Source organism: Syngnathus leptorhynchus, unplaced genomic scaffold, assembly GCF_054491065.1.
Source record: "Syngnathus leptorhynchus isolate UIUO unplaced genomic scaffold, UIUO_Slep HiC_scaffold_86, whole genome shotgun sequence".
Lineage (NCBI taxonomy): Eukaryota > Metazoa > Chordata > Actinopteri > Syngnathiformes > Syngnathidae > Syngnathus > Syngnathus leptorhynchus.
Window position 1 is genome coordinate 75,001 of NW_028232053.1, and position 17,500 is coordinate 92,500.

Genomic DNA, 17,500 nt, shown 5'->3' on the forward strand with positions numbered 1-17,500 from the left:
CGGCCCTCCGGCCCGAGCAGAGAACGTTCGGTCACCCAAGCGGGAATCTGCGCCCCGGCCCGAGTCGGACTCGGTCGGTGCGGCCCGCTGAGGCCCTCAACTATTCCCGTACGCGGGGGTCGGGAGCTGCGGCGCTGCGCCGGCGACTTACCCGCGCGAGGCACGCACTGCGTGCGGCCAGGATGCGGAGTTGGATCGGCGCTGGTTGGGAACCCTCGGGGAACGAAGGCGGACGGCGGCCAGCCGGCGCCGACGAACCCGTCGGGGAGGGGGCTGGTGGCAGGCGCGATCGGCACTATTGCTGACTGCCGGGAGGGAAGCTGCGCCCCGGCCGAGTCAGACTCAGCCGTTGCGGCCCCCCCGAGCCCGCAGCGCGTAGCGCGGAAGCCATACGCCCCCCCGATGCGGAGCGACAGACGCCCCCGCGACCGCGGTTGGTCGGGAAGGCTTTTCGGATAGAGGTCGGACGGTGTGTGTGGACGGCTTCCCGTGGTGCCGCCGCTATCAAGCCGGAGGGTTTGAGAAACGACATTCGCGGAAGGACCGGCGCGGCCGGCGGACGCTCGCACGCGCGGCGCCCGACACTCAGCCGCTCGCTCGGCCTCCGTGGATCGTGGCTAGGTGGGATGGATGCCAAACCGGGTCGTCTCGGTCTCGCCGCAGTACGGTCGCGCCGGGGCCTGCGGGGCGGCGCGGGGAGCGCACGCTCACGCGGCGGCCGGGGCGCTAGAGTGCGACCCGCAGTGGGTAGGAACCGTCCACCCGACGTCGGACGAGCCGAGGCCGATGGAGGCCCTACCAAGGCGGGTCATGAGTGCCAGTCGGTCAGTTGGGTGAGGGGGTACTCGGAGGCCCGCCGGGAGCAGACGGGCGACCGGGGATGGGGGGCGTACGCGGGCGGGCGCCGGGAGAAGACGGCCCGTCCGGGGTCGAATCTCGGCCTGTGTTTTCGGAGCCGGCCGGGCATCACGCTCCCTCCTTGGATGGACAACATTCGTAGTTGACACTTTGTGTCATTTTATCCGAGCGGGCGGGCGCCTCGAGAGGCGGACCGTCCGGGGCGACTCTCGGCCTGTGTTTTCGGAGCCGGCCGGGCCTCACGCTCCCTCCTTGGATGGACAACATTCGTAGTTGACACTTTGTGTCATTTTATCCGAGCAGACGGGCGCCGCGAGGCGGACCGTCCGGGGCGACTCTCGGCCTGTGTTTTCGGAGCCGGCCGGGCATCACGCTCCCTCCTTGGATGGACAACATTCGTAGTTGACACTTTGTGTCATTTTATCCGAGCAGACGGGCGCCGCGAGGCGACCGTCCGGGGCGACTCTCGGCCTGTGTTTAAGGAGCCGGCCGGGCATCACGCTCCTTCCTTGGATGGACAACATTCGTAGTTGACACTTTGTGTCATTTTATCCGAGCGGGCGGGCGCCGCGAGGCGGACCGTCCGGGGCGACTCTCGGCCTGTGTTTAAGGAGCCGGCCGGGCATCACGCTCCTTCCTTGGATGGACAACATTCGCAGTTGACACTTTGTGTCATTTTATCCGAGCAGACGGGCGCCGCGAGGCGGACCGTCCGGGGCGACTCTCGGCCTGTGTTTTCGGAGCCGGCCGGGCATCACGCTCCCTCCTTGGATGGACAACATTCGTAGTTGACACTTTGTGTCATTTTATCCGAGCAGACGGGCGCCGCGAGGCGACCGTCCGGGGCGACTCTCGGCCTGTGTTTAAGGAGCCGGCCGGGCATCACGCTCCTTCCTTGGATGGACAACATTCGTAGTTGACACTTTGTGTCATTTTATCCGAGCGGGCGGGCGCCGCGAGGCGGACCGTCCGGGGCGACTCTCGGCCTGTGTTTAAGGAGCCGGCCGGGCATCACGCTCCTTCCTTGGATGGACAACATTCGCAGTTGACACTTTGTGTCATTTTATCCGAGCAGACGGGCGCCGCGAGGCGGACCGTCCGGGGCGACTCTCGGCCTGTGTTTTCGGAGCCGGCCGGGCATCACGCTCCCTCCTTGGATGGACAACATTCGTAGTTGACACTTTGTGTCATTTTATCCGAGCAGACGGGCGCCGCGAGGCGGACCGTCCGGGGCGACTCTCGGCCTGTGTTTAAGGAGCCGGCCGGGCATCACGCTCCTTCCTTGGATGGACAACATTCGCAGTTGACACTTTGTGTCATTTTGTTCGGCCTGTGTTTAAGGAGGCGGCCGTCCTCCACTCGGTCCGTGTTTAAGGAGCGACACTCGCGCTCCGGTTCGGCCTGTATTTAGGGAGGCGGCCGTCCTCCGCTTGGTCTGTGTTAAGGGCGACACTCTGTCCATGTTTGAGGAGCCTGGCCCTGACGCTCCTCTCCGGCCTGTGTTTAAGGAGGCGGCCGTCCTCCCCTTGGTCCGTGTTAAGGGCGACACTCGGTCCATGTTTGAGGAGCCTGGCCCTGACGCTCCTCTCCGGCCTGTGTTTAAGGAGGCGGCCGTCCTCCCCTTGGTCCGTGTTAAGGGCGACACTCGGTCCATGTTTGAGGAGCCTGGCCCTGACGCTCCTCTCCGGCCTGTGTTTAAGGAGGCGGCCGTCCTCCCCTTGGTCTGTGTTAAGGGCGACACTCGGTCCATGTTTGAGGAGCCTGGCCCTGACGCTCCTCTCCGGCCTGTGTTTAAGGAGGCGGCCGTCCTCCCCTTGGTCCGTGTTAAGGGCGACACTCGGTCCATGTTTGAGGAGCCTGGCCCTGACGCTCCTCTCCGGCCTGTGTTTAAGGAGGCGGCCGTCCTCCCCTTGGTCCGTGTTAAGGGCGACACTCGGTCCATGTTTGAGGAGCCTGGCCCTGACGCTCCTCTCCGGCCTGTGTTTAAGGAGGCGGCCGTCCTCCCCTTGGTCTGTGTTAAGGGCGACACTCGGTCCATGTTTGAGGAGCCTGGCCCTGACGCTCCTCTCCGGCCTGTGTTTAAGGAGGCGGCCGTCCTCCCCTTGGTCTGTGTTAAGGGCGACACTCGGTCCATGTTTGAGGAGCCTGGCCCTGACGCTCCTCTCCGGCCTGTGTTTAAGGAGGCGGCCGTCCTCCCCTTGGTCTGTGTTAAGGGCGACACTCGGTCCATGTTTGAGGAGCCTGGCCCTGACGCTCCTCTCCGGCCTGTGTTTAAGGAGGCGGCCGTCCTCCCCTTGGTCTGTGTTAAGGGCGACACTCGGTCCGTGTTTAAGGAGCGGCCCTCGCGCTCCGGTTCGGCCTGTATTTAGGGAGGCGGCCGTCCTCCGCTTGGTCTGTGTTAAGGGCGACACTCGGTCCGTGTTTAAGGAGCCGGCCCTGACGCTCCTCTTCGGCCTGTGTTTAAGGAGGCGGCCGTCCTCCACTTCCTTCCATGCACCACCACATTCGCAGTTGACACTTTGCCATTTTTTCAGAGAGGTGACACTTAGTCGTTTTTTCGAAAGTTGACACTTAGTCGTTTTTTCGAAAGTTGACACTTTGCCGTTTTTTCAGAGAGGCGACACTTAGTCGTTTTTTCGAAAGTTGACACTTAGCCGTTTTTTCGAAAGTTGACACTTAGCCGTTTTTTCGAAAGTTGACACTTAGCCGTTTTTTCGAAAGTTGACACTTAGTCACTTTTTCGCCACAGTGACACCTCCAGCGCGTGCCACGGCGCTTTTCAGGTCTTCTATCCGACCTTGTGCTGTCGAGGACGGCGTGTCCGACGCCGTGGGGAGACCAGCACCATCTCCTCCATACTCGTAAACGGGGTGCTTTGGAAAACGGGGGGAAAGTCGATGAGTACACTGACTACTGGGACCATTTCATTGTACTCTGGCGCACCTGAAGACCAAAAAAGGTACTGCACCTTAGCCCGGGTACCTCACCCCCTGGTACCTCGAGGAGAACTTAGAAAAATTTCGACAAATTTTTGGTGAGCTCCAGGGAGAGAGGCTGATTTTTCGCTTTTTGAGGCCGACCGCCGAACCGGCGCGGGGCGGACTCACAAGCCCCGCAGAGCCGTGGGCACTTAGTCGTTTTTTCAGAGAGGCGACACTTAGTCGTTTTTTCAGAGGCGACACTTAGTCGTTTTTTCGAAAGTTGACACTTAGCCGTTTTTTCGAAAGTCGACACTTAGCCGTTTTTTTGGAAAGTTGACACTTAGTCGTTTTTTCGAAAGTTGACACTTAGTCGTTTTTTCGCCACAATTGGCTCTGAGCTCCAGGGGGAGAGCCTGGTTTTGCCTTATTTCAGGCCGGCTGGGGAACCGGCGCGGGTCGGATGCACGAGCCCGGCAGAGCCGTGGGCACTTAGAAAATTTTCGCCGATTAAGCTGGGACCTCCAGGCGGAGACCGGCATTCCTCGTCCTCGGGGTTCGACCCAGGAACCGGCGCTGGGCAGACGCCGTAGCCACGCAGAGCCGTGGGCACTTAGAAAATATTCGCCAAGTTGGCTCTGAGCTCCAGGCGGAGAGGCTGGTTTTGCCTTATTTCAGGCCGGCTGGGGAACCGGCGCGGGTCGGATGCACGAGCCCGCAGAGCCGTGGGCACTTTGCCATTTTCTCAGAGTCGACACTTAGTCGTTTTTTCAGAGAGGCGACACTCTGTCGTTTTTTCGAAAGTTGACACTTTGCCGTTTTTTCAGAGAGGCGACACTTAGCCGTTTTTTCGAAAGTTGACACTTAGCCGTTTTTTCGAAAGTCGACACTTAGCCGTTTTTTCAGAGATGTGACACTTTGCCGTTTTTTCGAAAGTCGACACTTAGCCGTTTTTTCAGAGATGTGACACTTAGAAACTTTTTGCCAAGTTGGCTGTGAGCTCCAGGAGGAGACCGTTATTTTTCGTCATTCGAGGCCGACTGCGGAACCGGCGCTGGGCGGACGCCAAAGCTCGGCAGGGCCGTGGGCACTTAGAAACTTTTTGCCAAGTTGGCTGTGAGCTCCAGGAGGAGACCGTTATTTTTCGTCATTCGAGGCCGACTGCGGAACCGGCGCTGGGCGGACGCCAAAGCTCGGCAGGGCCGTGGGCACTTAGAAACTTTTTGCCAAGTTGGCTGTGAGCTCCAGGAGGAGACCGTTATTTTTCGTCATTCGAGGCCGACTGCGGAACCGGCGCTGGGCGGACGCCAAAGCTCGGCAGGGCCGTGGGCACTTAGAAACTTTTTGCCAAGTTGGCTGTGAGCTCCAGGAGGAGACCGTTATTTTTCGTCATTCGAGGCCGACTGCGGAACCGGCGCTGGGCGGACGCCAAAGCTCGGCAGGGCCGTGGGCACTTAGAAACTTTTTGCCAAGTTGGCTGTGAGCTCCAGGAGGAGACCGTTATTTTTCGTCATTCGAGGCCGACTGCGGAACCGGCGCTGGGCGGACGCCAAAGCTCGGCAGGGCCGTGGGCACTTAGAAACTTTTTGCCAAGTTGGCTGTGAGCTCCAGGAGGAGACCGTTATTTTTCGTCATTCGAGGCCGACTGCGGAACCGGCGCTGGGCGGACGCCAAAGCTCGGCAGGGCCGTGGGCACTTAGAAACTTTTTGCCAAGTTGGCTGTGAGCTCCAGGAGGAGACCGTTATTTTTCGTCATTCGAGGCCGACTGCGGAACCGGCGCTGGGCGGACGCCAAAGCTCGGCAGGGCCGTGGGCACTTAGAAACTTTTTGCCAAGTTGGCTGTGAGCTCCAGGAGGAGACCGTTATTTTTCGTCATTCGAGGCCGACTGCGGAACCGGCGCTGGGCGGACGCCAAAGCTCGGCAGGGCCGTGGGCACTTAGAAACTTTTTGCCAAGTTGGCTGTGAGCTCCAGGAGGAGACCGTTATTTTTCGTCATTCTAGGCCGGCTGCAGAACCGGCGCGGGTCGGATGCACGAGCCCGCAGAGCCGTGGGCACTTTGCCACTTTTTCGCCACAATTGGCTGTGAGCTCCAGGAGGAGACCGTTATTTTTCGTCATTCTAGGCCGGTTGCAGAACCGGCGCGGCTCGGATGCACGAGCCCGCAGAGCCGTGGGCACTTAGAAAAATTTCAGAGAGGCGACACTTTGCCATTTTTTCAGAGAGGTGACACTTAGTCGTTTTTTCGAAAGTTGACACTTAGCCGTTTTTTCGAAAGTTGACACTTAGTCGTTTTTTCGAAAGTTGACACTTAGTCGTTTTTTCGCCAAAGTGCCCACCTCCAGCGCGTGCCACGGCGCTTTCCAGGTCTTCTATCCGACCTTGTGCTGTCGAGGACGGCGTGTCCGACGCCGTGGGGAGACCAGCACCATCTCCTCCATACTCGTAAACGAGGTGCTTTGGAAAACGGGGGGAAAGTCGATGAGTACACTGACTACTGGGACCATTTCATTGTACTCTGGCGCACCTGAAGACCAAAAAAGGTACTGCACCTTAGCCCGGGTACCTCACCCCCTGGTACCTCGAGGTGAGCTCCAGGGAGAGAGGCTGATTTTTTGCTTTTTGAGGCCGACCACCGAACCGGCGCGGGGCGGACTCACAAGCCCCGCAGAGCCGTGGGCACTTAGTCGTTTTTTCGAAAGTTGACACTTAGTCGTTTTTTCGCCGATTTTGCTGGGACCTCCAGGCGAGGACCGGCGTTTTTCGTCTTCCGGGTCCGACCCGGGAACCAGCGCCGAGCGGACACATTCGCTCGCTAGTGCCGTTGGCACTTAGAAAATTTTTCGTTTGTCATGAGCTCCGGGCGGAGAGCGGCGTTTTTCGTCTTCCGGGTTCGACCCGGGAACCAGCGCCGAGCGGACACATTCGCTCGCTAGTGCCGTTGGCACTTAGAAAATTTTTCGTTTGTCATGAGCTCCGGGCGGAGAGCGGCGTTTTTCGTCTTCCGGGTTCGACCCGGGAACCAGCGCCGAGCGGACACATTCGCTCGCTAGTGCCGTTGGCACTTAGAAAATTTTTCGTTTGTCATGAGCTCCGGGCGGAGAGCGGCGTTTTTCGTCTTCCGGGTTCGACCCGGGAACCAGCGCCGAGCGGACACATTCGCTCGCTAGTGCCGTTGGCACTTAGAAAATTTTTCGTTTGTCATGAGCTCCGGGCGGAGAGCGGCGTTTTTCGTCTTCCGGGTTCGACCCGGGAACCAGCGCCGAGCGGACACATTCGCTCGCTAGTGCCGTTGGCACTTAGAAAATTTTTCGTTTGTCATGAGCTCCGGGCGGAGAGCGGCGTTTTTCGTCTTCCGGGTTCGACCCGGGAACCAGCGCCGAGCGGACACATTCGCTCGCTAGTGCCGTTGGCACTTAGAAAATTTTTCGTTTGTCATGAGCTCCGGGCGGAGAGCGGCGTTTTTCGTCTTCCGGGTTCGACCCGGGAACCAGCGCCGAGCGGACACATTCGCTCGCTAGTGCCGTTGGCACTTAGAAAATTTTTCGTTTGTCATGAGCTCCGGGCGGAGAGCGGCGTTTTTCGTCTTCCGGGTTCGACCCGGGAACCAGCGCCGAGCGGACACATTCGCTCGCTAGTGCCGTTGGCACTTAGAAAATTTTTCGTTTGTCATGAGCTCCGGGCGGAGAGCGGCGTTTTTCGTCTTCCGGGTTCGACCCGGGAACCAGCGCCGAGCGGACACATTCGCTCGCTAGTGCCGTTGGCACTTAGAAAATTTTTCGTTTGTCATGAGCTCCGGGCGGAGAGCGGCGTTTTTCGTCTTCCGGGTTCGACCCGGGAACCAGCGCCGAGCGGACACATTCGCTCGCTAGTGCCGTTGGCACTTAGAAAATTTTTCGTTTGTCATGAGCTCCGGGCGGAGACCGGCATTTTTCGTCATTCGAGGCCGACGGGGGAACCAGCCGGAGCGGACACGTTTGCTCGGAAGAGCCGTTGGCACTTAGAAAAAATTCCGTGTCTCGTGAGCTCCAGGGGGGACAGGCTGGTTTTATTCATCCGTAGCCGACATGGGAACCAGCGCGGAGCGGATTGGTGTTGCGCTGCCATATACCTCATCTCTCTCAGGAGTCCCCCCCTTATACGTGCCGATGGTGTTTTGGAAAACGGGGGGTAACTGGATGAGTACACTGACTAGGGGGACCAGTACACTAGCGAGTGGGACCAGTACACTGACTAGTGGGACCAACACACTATGAGCGCCTGGTACCTAAAATGGAAGTATAGAGGCCGAATTTCGGGCAAGATCACGCCGGGTTAGGCTTCCAGGACCTCGGCTAAGCAATTTTAACGGGTTGCCCGGTTCTTTTTTGAACCAGCCCGGTTCTTTTTTTTATCCAACCCGGTTCTTTTTACACTTCCAGCTGGAGCTCGGGAGCGGCTTTTTGCACAAGATCACGCCGTGTTAGGCTTCCAGGACCTCGGCTAAGCAATTTTAACGGGTCGCCCGGTTCTTTTTTGATCCAGCCCGGTTCTTTTTTTATCCAGCCCGGTTCTTTTTACACTTCCAGCTGGAGCTCGGGAGCGGCTTTTTGCACAAGATCACGCCGTGTTAGGCTTCCAGGACCTCGGCTAAGCAATTTTAACGGGTCGCCCGGTTCTTTTTTGATCCAGCCCGGTTCTTTTTTTTATCCAGCCCGGTTCTTTTTACACTTCCAGCTGGAGCTCGGGAGCGGCTTTTTGCACAAGATCACGCCGTGTTAGGCTTCCAGGACCTCGGCGAAGCAATTTTAACGGGTCGCCCGGTTCTTTTTTGATCCAGCCCGGTTCTTTTTTTTATCCAGCCCGGTTCTTTTTACACTTCCAGCTGGAGCTCGGGAGCGGCTTTTTGCACAAGATCACGCCGTGTTAGGCTTCCAGGACCTCGGCTAAGCAATTTTAACGGGTCGCCCGGTTCTTTTTTGATCCAGCCCGGTTCTTTTTTTTATCCAGCCCGGTTCTTTTTACACTTCCAGCTGGAGCTCGGGAGCGGCTTTTTGCACAAGATCACGCCGTGTTAGGCTTCCAGGACCTCGGCTAAGCAATTTTAACGGGTCGCCCGGTTCTTTTTTGATCCAGCCCGGTTCTTTTTTTTATCCAGCCTGGTTCTTTTTACACTTCCAGCTGGAGCTCGGGAGCGGCTTTTTGCACAAGATCACGCCGTGTTAGGCTTCCAGGACCTCGGCTAAGCAATTTTAACGGGTCGCCCGGTTCTTTTTTTGATCCAGCCCGGTTCTTTTTTTATCCAGCCCGGTTCTTTTTACACTTCCAGCTGGAGCTCAGCAGCGGCTTTTTGCACAAGATCACGCCGGGTTAGGCTTCCAGGACCTCGGCTAAGCAATTTTAACGGGTCGCCCGGTTCTTTTTTTGATCCAGCCCGGTTCTTTTTTTATCCAGCCCGGTTCTTTTTACACTTCCAGCTGGAGCTCGGGAGCGGCTTTTTGCACAAGATCACGCCGTGTTAGGCTTCCAGGACCTCGGCTAAGCAATTTTAATGGGCCGCCCGGTTCTTTTTTGATCCAGCCCGGTTCTTTTTTTATCCAGCCCGGTTCTTTTTACACTTCCAGCTGGAGCTCGGGAGCGGCTTTTTGCACAAGATCACGCCGTGTTAGGCTTCCAGGACCTCGGCGAAGCAATTTTAACGGGTCGCCCGGTTCTTTTTTGATCCAGCCCGGTTCTTTTTTTTATCCAGCCCGGTTCTTTTTACACTTCCAGCTGGAGCTCGGGAGCGGCTTTTTGCACAAGATCACGCCGTGTTAGGCTTCCAGGACCTCGGCTAAGCAATTTTAACGGGTCGCCCGGTTCTTTTTTGATCCAGCCCGGTTCTTTTTTTTATCCAGCCCGGTTCTTTTTTTTATCCAGCCTGGTTCTTTTTACACTTCCAGCTGGAGCTCGGGAGCGGCTTTTTGCACAAGATCACGCCGTGTTAGGCTTCCAGGACCTCGGCTAAGCAATTTTAACGGGTCGCCCGGTTCTTTTTTTTATCCAGCCCGGTTCTTTTTTTTTATCCAGCCTGGTTCTTTTTACACTTCCAGCTGGAGCTCGGGAGCGGCTTTTTGCACAAGAACACGCCGTGTTAGGCTTCCAGGACCTCGGCTAAGCAATTTTAACGGGTCGCCCGGTTCTTTTTTGATCCAGCCCGGTTCTTTTTTTTATCCAGCCCGGTTCTTTTTACACTTCCAGCTGGAGCTCGGGAGCGGCTTTTTGCACAAGAACACGCCGTGTTAGGCTTCCAGGACCTCGGCTAAGCAATTTTAACGGGTCGCCCGGTTCTTTTTTGATCCAGCCCGGTTCTTTTTTTTATCCAGCCCGGTTCTTTTTACACTTCCAGCTGGAGCTCGGGAGCGGCTTTTTGCACAAGAACACGCCGTGTTAGGCTTCCAGGACCTCGGCTAAGCAATTTTAACGGGTCGCCCGGTTCTTTTTTGAACCAGCCCGGTTCTTTTTTTTATCCAGCCCGGTTCTTTTTACACTTCCAGCTGGAGCTCGGGAGCGGCTTTTTGCACAAGAACACGCCGTGTAAGGCTTCCAGGACCTCGGCTAAGCAATTTTAACGGGTCGCCCGGTTCTTTTTTGAACCAGCCCGGTTCTTTTTTTTATCCAGCCCGGTTCTTTTTACACTTCCAGCTGGAGCTCGGGAGCGGCTTTTTGCACAAGATCACGCCGTGTTAGGCTTCCAGGACCTCGGCTAAGCAACTTTAACGGGTCGCCCGGTTCTTTTTTGATCCAGCCCGGTTCTTTTTTTTATCCAGCCCGGTTCTTTTTACACTTCCAGCTGGAGCTCGGGAGCGGCTTTTTGCACAAGATCACGCCGTGTTAGGCTTCCAGGACCTCGGCTAAGCAATTTTAACGGGTCGCCCGGTTCTTTTTTGATCCAGCCCGGTTCTTTTTTTTATCCAGCCCGGTTCTTTTTACACTTCCAGCTGGAGCTCGGGAGCGGCTTTTTGCACAAGAACACGCCGTGTTAGGCTTCCAGGACCTCGGCTAAGCAATTTTAACGGGTCGCCCGGTTCTTTTTTGATCCAGCCCGGTTCTTTTTTTTATCCAGCCCGGTTCTTTTTACACTTCCAGCTGGAGCTCGGGAGCGGCTTTTTGCACAAGAACACGCCGTGTTAGGCTTCCAGGACCTCGGCTAAGCAATTTTAACGGGTCGCCCGGTTCTTTTTTGAACCAGCCCGGTTCTTTTTTTGATCCAGCCCGGTTCTTTTTAAACTTCCAGCTGGAGCTCGGGAGCGGCTTTTTGCACAAGATCACGCCGGGTTAGGCTTCCAGGACCTCGGCTAAGCAATTTTAACGGGTCGCCCGGTTCTTTTTTGATCCAGCCCGGTTCTTTTTTTTTTATCCAGCCTGGTTCTTTTTACACTTCCAGCTGGAGCTCGGGAGCGGCTTTTTGCACAAGATCACGCCGTGTTAGGCTTCCAGGACCTCGGCTAAGCAATTTTAACGGGTCGCCCGGTTCTTTTTTGATCCAGCCCGGTTCTTTTTCCACTTCCAGCTGGAGCTCAGCAGCGGCTTTTTGCACAAGATCACGCCGGGTTAGGGTTCCAGGACCTCGGCTAAGCAATTTTAACGGGCCGCCCGGTTCTTTTTTTGATCCAGCCCGGTTCTTTTTACACTTCCAGCTGGAGCTCAGCAGCGGCTTTTTGCACAAGATCACGCCGGGTTAGGCTTCCAGGACCTCGGCTAAGCACTTCTAACGGGCCCTGGTCCACCCCTGCCAGCGCATTTCAAAACTTGGCATTAATTTCGACCTAAGAGACGAAGTCTGATTTTTTTCTACCACTTGGGCGGCCTTTTTGCACCCAGAACACCCGCACCGGCACCATAAATTCGAAGGGTGCCGAGTGCGTCGGCGCAGATTCTGCGACGGAGTGACACTTCCCTCTTGTGGACATTCGGCGGTAGGTGAAATGCGCACTCGGTCTTCTCTTTTCTTTTCCTTCCAGTGAAACTTTGGCAACATTCTGCGAGCTGCTGGCTTCCAGAACCTCGGCCAAGCAGGTGGAGGATTTTTTTCCACTTCCAGCTGGAGGTGAGGAGGGACTTTTTGGGCAAGATCACGCCGACTTAGCAAGCAAGGTGGAAGTGCCAGCATGCAGTGGCTGGAAGTGTGGATGTGGAGCTCCAGCACCCTCCCTGCCTATGGAAGTGTGGAGCTCCAGCACCCTCCCTGCCTATGGAAGTGTGGAGCTCCAGCACCCTCCCTGCCTATGGAAGTGTGGAGCTCCAGCACCCTCCCTGCCTATGGAAGTGTGGAGCTCCAGCACCCTCCCTGCCTATGGAAGTGTGGAGCTCCAGCACCCTCCCTGCCTATGGAAGTGTGGAGCTCCAGCACCCTCCCTGCCTATGGAAGTGTGGAGCTCCAGCACCCTCCCTGCCTATGGAAGTGTGGAGCTCCAGCACCCTCCCTGCCTATGGAAGTGTGGAGCTCCAGCACCCTCCCTGCCTATGGAAGTGTGGAGCTCCAGCACCCTCCCTGCCTATGGAAGTGTGGAGCTCCAGCACCCTCCCTGCCTATGGAAGTGTGGAGCTCCAGCACCCTCCCTGCCTATGGAAGTGTGGAGCTCCAGCACCCTCCCTGCCTATGGAAGAGCCACCTCCGCGGGCATGCTGCTCAACCACGCCGGCCCAGAGTTCCAGCCGCTCGGCTACACTCTCTCACAAGCCCCGCCTGGAGCTCCCCAGCCCACCCCTGGTACCTCAACTACCGAGGCCAGCCGCTCGACCAGGCCGGCCCAGAGTTCCAGCCGCTCGGCTACACTCTCTCACAAGCCCCGCCTGGAGCTCCCCAGCCCGCCCCTGGTACCTCAACTACCGAGGCCAGCCGCTCGACCAGGCCGGCCCAGAGTTCCAGCCGCTCGGCTTCACTCTCTCACAAGCCCCGCCTGGAGCTCCCCAGCCCGCCCCTGGTACCTCAACTACCGAGGCCAGCCGCTCGACCACGCCGGCGCAGAGTTCCAGCCGCTCGGATAAGCTCTGCCACTCTCCCGCTAAGCAGCCACCGGTAACGGGGAAATGTCGCCGCCTTGTGGACACGCCCTTGTAAATGAATGGGCTTTCGCACTTAGTGCAATTTTCGCCAGCTCCGTGGCTGCAAGTATGGAGCTATGGAGCCACCAGCCAGGCTGGAGCTCTGGAGCTCTGGAAGTATGGAGCTCTGGAGCTATGGAGCTATGGAGCTATGGAGCTATGGAGCTATGGAGCTATGGAGCTCTGGGGCTATGGAGCTATGGAGCTATGGAGCTATGGAAGTATGGAGCTATGGAGCTATGGAGCTATGGAAGTATGGAAGTATGGAGCTATGGAGCTATGGAAGTACGGAGCTATGGAGCTATGGAAGTATGGAAGTATGGTAGTATGGAGCTATGGAGCTATGGAGCTATGGAGCTCTGGAGCTCTGGAGCTATGGAGCTATGGAAGTAGGGAGCTATGGAGCTATGGATGTATGGAGCTATGGAGCCACCAGCCAGCCAGGCTGGAGCTATGGAAGTATGGAGCCATGGAGCTCCGGAGCTATGGAAGTATGGAGCTATGGAGCTCTGGTGCTATGGAGCTATGGAGCTCTGGTGCTATGGAGCTATGGAGCTCTGGTGCTATGGAGCTATGGAGCTCTGGTGCTATGGAGCTATGGAGCTCTGGTGCTATGGAGCTATGGAGCTCTGGTGCTATGGAGCTATGGAGCTCTGGTGCTATGGAGCTATGGAGCTCTGGTGCTATGGAGCTATGGAGCTCTGGTGCTATGGAGCCACCAGCCAGCACCCTCCGTGGCTGGATCAATGGAAGTGTTTTAGGTACCAGGCAGCCAAAGGGCCGGGGCCTCACGCTCGACCACGCCGGCGCAGAGTTCCAGCCGCTCGGATAAGCTCTGTCACTCACCCGCCGCGCAGCCACCGGTAACGGGGAAATGTCGCCGCCTGGCGGACACGCCGTTGTAAATGAATGGGCTTTCGCACTTAGTGCAATTTTCGCCAACTCTCTGACTGGAGCTATGGAAGTATGGAGCTATGGAGCCACCAGCCACCCAGGCTGGAGCTATGGAGCTCTGGAGGTATGGAGCTATGGAGCCCTGGAGCTATGGAGCTATGGAGCCCTGGAGCTATGGAGCCCTGGAGCTATGGAGCTATGGAGCTCTGGTGCTATGGAGCTATGGAGCTCTGGTGCTATGGAGCTCTGGTGCTATGGAGCCCTGGAGCTATGGAGCCCTGGAGCTATGGAGCTATGGAGCCCTGGAGCTATGGAGCTATGGAGCCCTGGAGCTATGGAGCTATGGAGCTATGGAGCTATGGAGCTATGGAGCTATGGAGCTATGGAGCTATGGAGCTCTGGTGCTATGGAGCTCTGGTGCTATGGAGCTATGGAGCTCTGGTGCTATGGAGCTATGGAGCTCTGGAGGTATGGAGCTCTGGAGGTATGGAGCTCTGGTGCTATGGAGCTATGGAGCTATGGAGCTATGGAGCTCTGGTGCTATGGAGCTCTGGAGCTCTGGTGCTATGGAGCTATGGAGCTCTGGTGCTATGGAGCTATGGAGCTCTGGTGCTATGGAGCTATGGAGCTCTGGTGCTATGGAGCTATGGAGCTCTGGTGCTATGGAGCTATGGAGCTCTGGTGCTATGGAGCTATGGAGCTCTGGTGCTATGGAGCTATGGAGCTATGGAGCTCTGGAAGTATGGAGCTCTGGTGCTATGGAGCTATGGAGCTCTGGTGCTATGGAGCTATGGAGCTCTGGTGCTATGGAGCTATGGAGCTCTGGTGCTATGGAGCTCTGGAGCTCTGGTGCTATGGAGCTATGGAGCTATGGAGCCACCAGCCAGCACCCTCCGTGGCTGGATCAATGGAAGTGGTTTAGGTACCAGGCAGCCAAAGGGCCGAGGCCTCACGCTCGACCACGCCGGCGCAGAGTTCCAGCCGCTCGGATAAGCTCTGTCACTCACCCGCCGCGCAGCCACCGGTAAAGGGGAAATGTCGCCGCCTTGTGGACACGCCGTTGTAAATGAATGGGCTTTCGCACTTAGTGCAATTTTAGCCAACTCTCTGACTGGAGCTATGGAAGTATGGAGCTATGGAGCCACCAGCCACCCAGGCTGGAGCTATGGAGCTATGGAGCTCTGGTGCTATGGAGCTATGGAGCTCTGGTGCTATGGAGCTCTGGAGCTCTGGTGCTATGGAGCTATGGAGCTATGGAGCTCTGGAAGTATGGAGCTCTGGTGCTATGGAGCTATGGAGCTCTGGTGCTATGGAGCTATGGAGCTCTGGTGCTATGGAGCTATGGAGCTCTGGTGCTATGGAGCTATGGAGCTATGGAGCTATGGAGCTATGGAAATATGGAAGTATGGAGCTATGGAGCTATGGAAGTACGGAGCTATGGAGCTATGGAAGTATGGAAGTATGGAAGTATGGAGCTATGGAGCTATGGAGCTATGGAGCTCTGGAGCTCTGGAGCTATGGAGCTATGGAAGTAGGGAGCTATGGAGCTATGGATGTATGGAGCTATGGAGCCACCAGCCAGCCAGGCTGGAGCTATGGAAGTATGGAGCCATGGAGCTCCGGAGCTATGGAAGTATGGAGCTATGGAGCTATGGAGCTCTGGAGCTCTGGAGCTCTGGAGCTATGGAGCTATGGAGCTCTGGAGCTCTGGAGGTATGGAGCTCTGAAGCTATGGAGCTATGGAGCTCTGGTGCTATGGAGCTATGGAGCTCTGGTGCTATGGAGCTCTGGTGCTATGGAGCTATGGAGCTCTGGAGGTATGGAGCTCTGGAGGTATGGAGCTCTGGAGGTATGGAGGTATGGAGCTACGGAGCTATGGAAGTATGGAGCTATGGAAGTACGGAGCTCTGGAGCTCTGGAGCTATGGAGCTCTGGAGCTCTGGAGCTCTGGAGCTCTGGAGCTATGGAGCTATGGAGCTATGGAAGTAGGGAGCTATGGAGCTATGGATGTATGGAGCTATGGAGCCACCAGCCAGCCAGGCTGGAGCTATGGAAGTATGGAGCCATGGAGCTCCGGAGCTATGGAAGTATGGAGCTATGGAGCTATGGAGCTCTGGAGCTATGGAGCTCTGGAGCTATGGAGCTCTGGTGCTATGGAGCTATGGAGCTCTGGTGCTATGGAGCTATGGAGCTCTGGAGGTATGGAGCTATGGAGCCCTGGAGCTCTGGTGCTATGGAGCTCTGGTGCTATGGAGCTATGGAGCTCTGGAGGTATGGAGCCACCAGCCAGCACCCTCCGTGGCTGGATCAATGGAAGTGTTTTAGGTACCAGGCAGCCAAAGGGCCGGGGCCTCACGCTCGACCACGCCGGCGCAGAGTTCCAGCCGCTCGGATAAGCTCTGTCACTCACCCGCCGCGCAGCCACCGGTAACGGGGAAATGTCGCCGCCTGGCGGACACGCCCTTGTAAATGAATGGGCTTTCGCACTTAGTGCAATTTTCGCCAACTCTCTGACTGGAGCTATGGAAGTATGGAGCTATGGAGCCACCAGCCACCCAGGCTGGAGCTATGGAGCTCTGGAGGTATGGAGCTCTGGTGCTATGGAAGTATGGAGCTATGGAGCTATGGAAGTATGGCGCTATGGAGCTATGGAGCTCTGGAAGTATGGAGCTATGGAGCTATGGAGCTCTGGAGGTATGGAGCTATGGAGCCCTGGAGCCCTGGAGCTATGGAGCCCTGGAGCTATGGAGCTATGGAGCCCTGGAGCTATGGAGCTATGGAGCCCTGGAGCTATGGAGCTATGGAGCCCTGGTGCTATGGAGCTATGGAGCTCTGGTGCTATGGAGCTATGGAGCTCTGGTGCTATGGAGCTATGGAGCTCTGGTGCTATGGAGCTATGGAGCTCTGGTGCTATGGAGCTATGGAGCTCTGGTGCTATGGAGCTATGGAGCTCTGGTGCTATGGAGCTATGGAGCTCTGGTGCTATGGAGCTATGGAGCTCTGGTGCTATGGAGCTATGGAGCTCTGGTGCTATGGAGCTATGGAGCTCTGGTGCTATGGAGCTATGGAGCTCTGGTGCTATGGAGCTATGGAGCTGGTGCTATGGAGCTCTGGTGCTATGGAGCTCTGGTGCTATGGAGCTATGGAGCTCTGGTGCTATGGAGCTCTGGAGCTCTGGAGGTATGGAGCTATGGAGCCACCAGCCAGCACCCTCCGTGGCTGGATCAATGGAAGTGTTTTAGGTACCAGGCAGCCAAAGGGCCGAGGCCTCACGCTCGACCACGCCGGCGCAGAGTTCCAGCCGCTCGGATAAGCTCTGTCACTCACCCGCCGCGCAGCCACCGGTAACGGGGAAATGTCGCCGCCTTGTGGACACGCCGTTGTAAATGAATGGGCTTTCGCACTTAGTGCAATTTTAGCCAACTCTCTGACTGGAGCTATGGAAGTATGGAGCTATGGAGCCACCAGCCACCCAGGCTGGAGCTATGGAGCTATGGAGCTCTGGTGCTATGGAGCTATGGAGCTATGGAGCTCTGGTGCTATGGAGCTATGGAGCTCTGGTGCTATGGAGCTATGGAGCTCTGGTGCTATGGAGCTATGGAGCTCTGGTGCTATGGAGCTCTGGTGCTATGGAGCTATGGAGCTCTGGTGCTATGGAGCTCTGGAGCTCTGGAGGTATGGAGCTATGGAGCCACCAGCCAGCACCCTCCGTGGCTGGATCAATGGAAGTGTTTTAGGTACCAGGCAGCCAAAGGGCCGAGGCC